The sequence below is a fragment of the Thamnophis elegans genome, chromosome 4, assembly GCF_009769535.1.
Source record: "Thamnophis elegans isolate rThaEle1 chromosome 4, rThaEle1.pri, whole genome shotgun sequence".
Taxonomy (NCBI): domain Eukaryota; kingdom Metazoa; phylum Chordata; class Lepidosauria; order Squamata; family Colubridae; genus Thamnophis; species Thamnophis elegans.
Window position 1 is genome coordinate 30,659,769 of NC_045544.1, and position 8,795 is coordinate 30,668,563.

The following is an 8,795-nucleotide window of genomic DNA, read 5'->3' on the forward strand; positions in this document are numbered from 1 at the left end:
ATGGGTGGAACTGCTAGCAGTTTGGACCATGTGATGGGCTTGGTGGTGTGGAGCATTCTTTTGAAGGTATAAACAAAGAAAATTTTGTGAGGATGAAATATATAGGTAAGATTCCACCTTCTCTGTTTCAAATCCTTTCCAAGGTGGGGATGCAGCTTACCGTATTTTAAGTATAAGACGCACCTTTTTTTCTCAAAAAAGAGGCTGAAAATCTGGGTACGTCTTATACATCTAATACAGGATTTTTTGCCTTCCGAAGCCATGCCCCCTTCACCAAAATGGCTGTGCATAGCCTTATGAAGGCTTTCAGAGAGCTCCTGGGGGCTGGGGAGGGCAGAAATGAACAAACAATGGGCCATTTTTTGCTCAAAAGTGCCCTTCCCCAGCCTTCAGGAGCACTCTATAAGCCTCCATAAGGCTATGCGTGCAATTTTTTTGACAAAAAAACGGGCCCATTTTTGCGATAAATGGGCCGTTTTTGGGAGGTTTGCAGATTGTAAAAACTTTTTTCCCTCCTTTTAGAAAGCTCTTTAACTGATTGATAAGAATTACATTGATCAAGTGCTGTGCCAGCAGAAACAAAGTCTTAGGTACTGCAGATTGTCAGTGATTTCCTTCTCCAGCACAAGGATAAATATACCTGGAAACATCTACCTACCTATTCTTTTTCCCTACCTACTATATTTCTTTCTATCTATCTTTCTATCTTTCTATCTTTCTATCTTTCTATCTTTCTATCTTTCTATCTTTCTATCTTTCTATCTTTCTATCTTTCTATCTTTCTATCTTTCTTTCTATCTATCTATCTATCTATCTATCTATCTATCTATCTATCTATCCACCCTCTCTCCCTATCTATCTACTGCATTTCTCTCTCTCCCCCTCTATTTACCTATGTACCTACCTACCTACTCTTTCTCCCTACCTACTCTCTCTCTATCCCTCTACCTACCAGCCTACCTACTCTCTCTCCCTACCTACTGTATTTCTCTCTCTCTCTTTCTCTATCCCTCTACCTACCTACACTCTCTCTCTCTCCCTACCTACTGTATTTCTTTATCTATCTCTATTTCTCTCTATATATATCCCTTTATCTATCTTCCTACCTACCTAACTACTCTCTCTCTCTACCTACCTACTGTATTTCTCTCTCTTTCTCTCAATCTCTATTACTCTATCGACCTACCTTTTTTTTAATTTGCCTCTTCAGAACCTTGGTGAGTCTTATACTCTGGTGTGTCTTATACTCCGCAAAATACGGTAGTTTGCTACCCAGTATTTTGCCCAGAGCTATTTCTAAATTAGCACGGTATTTACTGTGTTGATATAAACCTCTCCTTACATTTGAAAAGCCAATTAAGATCTAAGGTTCAGTTCATTGACAGCAATATTGTAGCACCTGATGATGATAATGGCAGCGTTTGGTCCTATAAGACCTCTTATTCCCAGCCTGTGACTTTTTATGTGAGAAGAGAAAAGGCATTGAAAAAAAAGCTATTGATATGATTCCTTAGTAGATGAGAGCAAAAGGTTCTCTTTATATTTAATCTCTTCCATGCTTTGCATTGCGTGGAATAAAGCATTTTTAAAAATAACTCTGCAGGTGTTCAAGCATAATGCTTTGAGAAACAAATAATTGTTATGTACCATCATATACATTTACTCCCCCTGCAGTACTCAACTGTTTTTGCCTGAGGTTCCCATAATCTCTTTAGATTTCTGTTGTGAAGTTACATGATTATAGAGCAGGGATGTCCAACCTTGGCAACTTGAAGACCTGTGGATTTCAATTTCCCAGCTGGTTGGGGAATTCTGGAATTGAAGTCCACAGGTCTTAAAAGTTACCAAGGTTGGAACTCCTGCTATAATATCTGACCCTGTCATCAGCAAGCTAGAAAACAAGAACTTCCTGTACCCTCACTAAATTCAGGAATGCTCTTGATATTGCCCAAGGCCTTGTTAGTTCTGAGATGTGAAACCTATAAAAGTGTAACTATTCTGCCCAAACAAGAGACCTGGAAGCTACACTTCTTTCTTTCTTAAAATTTAGAAGGGGTAGGGAGCATATTTCAGTCAGTGTGACATTTACAGAGCAAAATGCCTCAAAGATTGCATTTTAATATCCTTGCAGCTCAGCCTTCACGTGTCCACTGACAGAGGTGGTTCTGTACCAGAGGTGGGTTGCTCCTGGTTTGTCCCAGTTCCGGCAAACCAGTAGTGGCGGAGGTGGGAGGCTCCGCCCGCCTGCCCAGATGCTGCTGTGCATGCACAGAAGTGACGCATACGGGCATGAGCAAATAGGTAGCCCCAGGATTTGCAACCCACCTTTGTTCTGTACCTACAGCTGAAAAAGCAAAAGAGGCTATTCTGGGATTCCATCACCAACCACAAGAGAGAGGGAGAGAGAGAGAGAGGAGATGAGAGAGGAGAGAGAGAGAGAGAGAGAGAGAGAAGGGAGTGGCTGAAGAAAAATGACATATTTTCTGTCTGTTTCCTTGAATAATAGGGTCTCTTTCAGTGGCATGATGAGTGAGAACAATATTGGAAACTAGTCATTAACTTTGGAAAGATGGGATGTATTGACGTTTTCTGCAGCCCAAAGTTAAAAACAATATTAAGTCCTGCAAAGACATTACTTTTGCATTATTTTTGAAGTAAGCACAGTAACAGAGGCAGAATGTACAGTATATGCTTCCAGTTAAAATGTATGTATGCATAGTTAACTATTCAATAAAGAAGCCCATTTAAATGTTTGCAGTAACACACATCTATGAATACTAGTGAATGAATCCGAATTACGCTGAGTTACCCAATGTGCAAGCACTGGAATAAAAAGCTGCAATAAGGCCTTTTTTCCTCTTATTATTTCATACACATTTTAGTTGAAGTCATGAATGGTGAAGTCCCTTCTTATCACCTGTCCTTAAGTCTCATGCAAAGCTTAATTTTGTAAGAGGAATATCGTAACCTATTTGCAAATCAAATTATTTTATGAGCTTAAAGAAAGATATCAGAGTTTGAGTATATTTGCACCAAAAATACCAAAAATATTTTTTGTGAAACAGAATTTCTTTCCAAGTTATTTTAATATTGTAAAAAGACCATTGTCTGGTTTTCAGGACAGAAGTTTTCTGGAACTGGTTGGATAAGATTGTTTTTAAGCTAATGCTTGCTCTTCCTCTTCCCATTTTTACATTTTGCTATATATGAATAAAGAGAATTTCCTGTAAAAATGTAAAAACATTTTTTCCAGTCACTTATATGTGAGAAGTTCCTCAATTACTCAGCAATGTTTCCTATGTGAGATTTGAAGTGTGTTGATTACTTAAATGTTTACTAGTAAAACTACAGGGACTTGTCCAGGAAATTGCCTGGAATTAATACTGACCTGAAAGCCATATCTATCTGTGTCACTTACAGTGTGTGGGCAGGGGTGGGATTCTGCCGGTTCAGACCGGTTCGGGTAGCTCTGACTATTAGCTGGGAGCGAATTGGTTCTCTCTGACTTTTAGGTAGGCCCACCTGCTCGCTTGCCCCTGCGCTATACTCACCGATATTCCCTTTCGGAGGAGAGCCTTCTCGGTGGCAGCTCCGACCCTATGGAACGATCTCCCCATGGAGATTTGTACCCTCACCACCCTCCAGACCTTCCGCACAGCTCTCAGAAACTGGCTATCCCGTCAGGTCTGGGGCTAAGACTGTAACCCGCCCGAATGGTATGAATGTTGTGTTTTAATTATGTATTGTCTTATATGTTAAAAGTTTGTTTCCCCCCCCCTTTTTTTGGTTGTGAGCCGCCCTGAGTCCCCCCAGGGAAAAGGGAGGCATATAAATAAACTCCTACAATCCTACAATCCTTTCTGAAGCCCAGCTGATAGGCGCAGCAGAGCAGATTGCTGCGCCTCAGCTGTTTTGCACCGGGGATGCAGTAGAAGTAAAGTTTCCAAATATACTGCACATGCGTGAAGTGTGCACTCAGCGAATCAGTTGTCACACTGGTGGAATCCCACTTGTGTGTACTTGTGCATGTGTGTGGAAAGATTGTAGCTACTTCTCTGTGTCAGTTGATCCTAAGATATATAAAGTTGCAACATATGCTGGATCATCATTTTTTAGGCCTGTGAAGTATTTTAGATCCAAGACAAAATGGAATTTTGGAGCATGCAGGAAAACACACACTGGATCTCTCCAAAATTGCTGCATTTTTTCTTGGGACTGCACAGCGTTCTTCTACAATTGCTAAGCAAGCTCAGAAAAATACAGGTGCATGGCCCTATTAGTACTATGTATTTAAGGAATGTATTCCTGACATTAAATGTAGATAATGGATTAAAGATTATTCAAGCCATCTAATCAATAGCAATAAATTAAGGGAGAGCTTACTTATGGGTTGATACATCATCTTTTCAGTATGTATCCATTCTGCAATTGAGCAATGCAACTTTTATTTCTAGGATAGATGTTGTTCGGCAATTTTGTCACAATAGACCACTGAAGACTCTATTCAAAAATGTGGAGACAAATGTTAACCACCACTACATAAAGAATGTCAGTCAATCACCAGCAAAAGATTATACAAATTAATGGAGGTCATTAGGAGCGACCAGAAGCAAAGAAAGAATTTTGTGCTTTCTTGCAGAACAAGGAGAATCCAGTCCTTTTTTAATCGATCCTCATAGCTGAGACTACAATGCACACATATATACTTATACAAAGTATAAGGGCTTAAAAAGAAAGAAGGGTGGTAGGAAACAGAATGATCAAATTAAATTTAGATAATACTGCTTCCTTGCCTCTGCAAAAACTTCTCAGTATTTTGCACATTAAGAGGGTTAAGAGTTAAGAGGATAAGCAGATTTTTACATCAGTGAAAGAATATCCAGCTCGAAACAATACAGAGGAGGCTTAAATGTCATGAATTAGCTAACTTGAGCTCCAGAATTGAGAAAGGAATGTTGGTCAAGTAAAGATAGAATGGGAAAGTTTGTTTATATCTGTATAAATCTATAAAGCATCAGCAAAATATAGGTTTATCATCTGAGTATCCATATCAGTGGTGGGTTGCAAATCCCGTTCCAACTGGTACAGTTGGAACGGGGCCGGCGGCGTCCTCAGGGATATGCACAGCATGCGCATGCATCTTAGCGCCGTGATGCTCCAGCTGCTCCACAGAGCGTTGTGCAGGCACTGTATGTGCCATGCGCCTGCACGGAAGCGCAGAAGCCTTTAAACACTGGTAAGGAGCTCAGGCGGGTGAGTAGACCCTCCGGAGCACTGTACCGGAAAGGTATCCGGTGCTCCAGGCTGGCTCCAGTATGCCCGTACCGGGGCGTACCGCCTGCAACCCACCATTGATCCATATCCAAACGATGAAAAGTTGTACAAAATCCAAGACAAAACAATGAGGAAACTGCCATTTCCTGTCCCATTATTTATCTGTTATGTTCTACATTGGCTTGCAGCTAGTCTCCAAAGCAGTGCTTTGCAAACTTAGCAACCTTCAGATGTGAGGACTTCAGCTCCCAGAAAGTTGGCTTGGGAATTCTGGAAATTGAAATCCTCACATCTTAAAGTTGCTAAGGTTTAGGAAACACTGCTCTAAAAAGTACAAAATATCTTGGTCTTCACCTGCTCTCTGATCTTGTTCAGATGTCAAGGATTTTTTTCTTCTGAGCAGAAAAGGTACCAAGAAAATATCAATCATTTTCAATTCGTGCCCCAGGCTTGAGGCCATAAAGTATCTTCTGCTAACATAATACACTTCCTAAATCAACCGATTCCCAAAAGAACACTCCAGCAAGCATTGGTGGACATGACTGTCTTTCTCACAAGGCCCTAAAATTCTGTTCTACACCTATAGCATCGCCTTTGATTGGAATTGACAGGACTGTAACTAAATGAATGGCTGTAAATCAAAGACCACCTGTATTTGCCACAAATTCCATAATATTCAAGAAATCACATTATAATTTAGCAATGATACATGAACCCAGCCTGAACCCAACAACAACATATTTTCAGCATTTTAAAATGATACAATAATATGGCAAAATAAATGCAGATACCATAAGCATTGGTGAAGTGAATTACTTATAGTGATCCTGAAAGCAGCAATATCAAACTTACCTGAGTTCAACCTGGTTATCCACAGCAGGCTACTCTTAGATACTAAGAGTCAACTCTTTCATTTCAAAGGAATATCTTTAAGCAGTTGATAAAATTGCCACATTTACGTGCAATGATCTCCTAAACATTTCTCTAAAAAACATAATGCTCCATATATAGAGCATAATTGGTGCAAAATAGAAATGGTACTTCATATCTTCCCTCTCTTTTTCTAAGGAATGGTATTGGAAAGAGGAAATAGATCCAAGCACTTGATTAAGGAGACCATAAGAGGCAGACATACCATTAAGTCTCTCTTCTGAAGCCATATGCTTATACATTAGGCAGCAAACATGAAGGACAAATTGCTCTCACATACAATGTGTCAATTCATTAAAACAATATTTAAAGCATAATGTATTTTTTTTTAAAGACAGACATCCTTTACACTATCCATTTCTTTCATTATTCAGAGGCTATTAGACCTCTAGATAGATACTAAGAAAGGATGCCAGTTATAACCCTTATTGAACAAGAATTGTTCCATTATTTTCCCTGTATCTCTCAGATAAAATAGTTCAATAAAAACCAGAATCTTCTAAAAATTAATGGGATGTTGAGATCAAACTGTAAGTAGGCTCAATTTTTCCTCTGTTTCTTCTCAAAGTTATTAGCACATTATTCTTAATAAATGGACGTGGAGAAACTGGGGTTGTGACCATTTGGCAACAGTTTAGGGCAGTTTATATTAAAACTTACTGTAGATTGAACGTTTTAATGTAAACATTAAACATTTTAATTTTAAAAACTCATTAAAACTATTTAATTGAGTAAAAATTAATAAATCAAACTATTCTTTGAAGGCTTCTAAACATCTATATTATTCTATTTACAAACTTTCAAGTTATGAATTTTTATCACCAAGAACAAACCTGCCTGCAATGCCAACATAGATGAGCCTGGAAGTCAGACGGTGCACTATAAACTAACCCTTTCCCACCTTCTCCTGACTTTTGCTTGCATATTGTTTCCTGTTTAGTTATTTACTGACTAAGTGTGTGTGTATGGCAGCAACTGTGACTAACTGGAATTCAGCACAAGAGTGATTTTAATGTTTGTTTGGACTTACTTGTGAACAAAACGGACTTACAAACAGCATCTTGGAACATAACCTGTTCGTAAGTAGAGGAATGTCTCTTAATCCATGAAAATGGTTAGGAGTGCATTCCACAAGAATGAAGCACTGCAAAAGCAATTTAATCAGGAAGAGTATTTTCAGAGTAATTGGTATTATTTTGGCTAGCCTAGGACTGTGGTTTTGTAATTCTGAACACCCTATTTTCTCCCATTTTCTTGCAGTCTACAGACTTTTGGTCTCCTAATGAGTATGAGAACAATGTCCAGTCACATATTATGGTTAATTCAGAGTGGCTTGACTTAGCCCAGCATGAAATATGAGCCCATTTGTTAGGTGTCTTATGCTAACTATCCCAGTAGTTGTTAGATAAGCACTGGGTTACATTTCAATTTAGATGTGTCCAGAAAGACAGTTCTAGAATTTTATCAAAAAGATTTGATAAGTCAGTCCAACTATAAAGGGGACTGATCCAGAGGTGCCCAGAATAAAATCACGTGAGTTACTCCACTGGTCTAATGTGAGGCCAGAGAGCATTTAGATCACTTTATTTTCACTCTGTGGTTCTCCATACTCCCAAAAACATTTTTTAATTGACTAAGTCTTCAGAATTGTGTATGAGGAGTGTTACTGGGAGAGGAATGAAGAGGAAATTTTTAAAAATCACTGTTGCCTTTCTGTAGAAGGAAAGTTCATCAGTGGACTTTCTCCACTACTGAAAAGAGCATTTCCCAGTAGACATATTTGTATAAGTTTGTTTTGTGTGCAAAATAACTATTTAGCAATTACACCAGCATATTATCTAAGCCAATGACATTATTTTATCATGTGCATCTCAAAAGTTTAAATGCATTACAGAGAAGAGGAATAGTCTCTTTGCGTCAATGGTTCAATGACAAGCATATTTTACTATCTTGAAATTTTTACACATGCACGCTATCAGAAAATTTACAACAGTGTAACTGGTACACATCAAATGCATTCATACTTCACAATTAGACTGAACTTAATTGTATAATATATAAACTACCTTCACAGAAATATGTGGAGAAATTAGTATGTTTTATGACTAATGAAAGTAAAATCAATTTGAGAAAAATGAATAGAACCAGGTTTTGGATGACCCAAAACACCTTATCAGTCTTTCTTAACCTTTCCTCCTGCAGACATGCTGGACTAGAACTCATCCCCAGGAAGAATACTTATGCTGGCTGATGGTGCTGTACACAACAGAACAAGGAATTCATCATGTTTTTCTATATCTAATTACATTCTGCATATAATGTATAATTATGTTTTTCTGTATATAATGAAACACTTTGACAGGAAATGAAATGTTGCATTATATAAGTAAAAGTTCTGACACCCAATACTGGAATAGAATTTTTTTGTCACAGATAAAAAAATACCAATGTATATTATTTTTCAACAGCCATCCTCTCAGTAAAATAAATACAATTAATCTACAATTCAAAGTAATTGTAAAAAACATGTGTTTATTACACTTTTCTGGCTTTTTATTGGAGAAGTTTTACATGTACATAAAGTTTAAAAT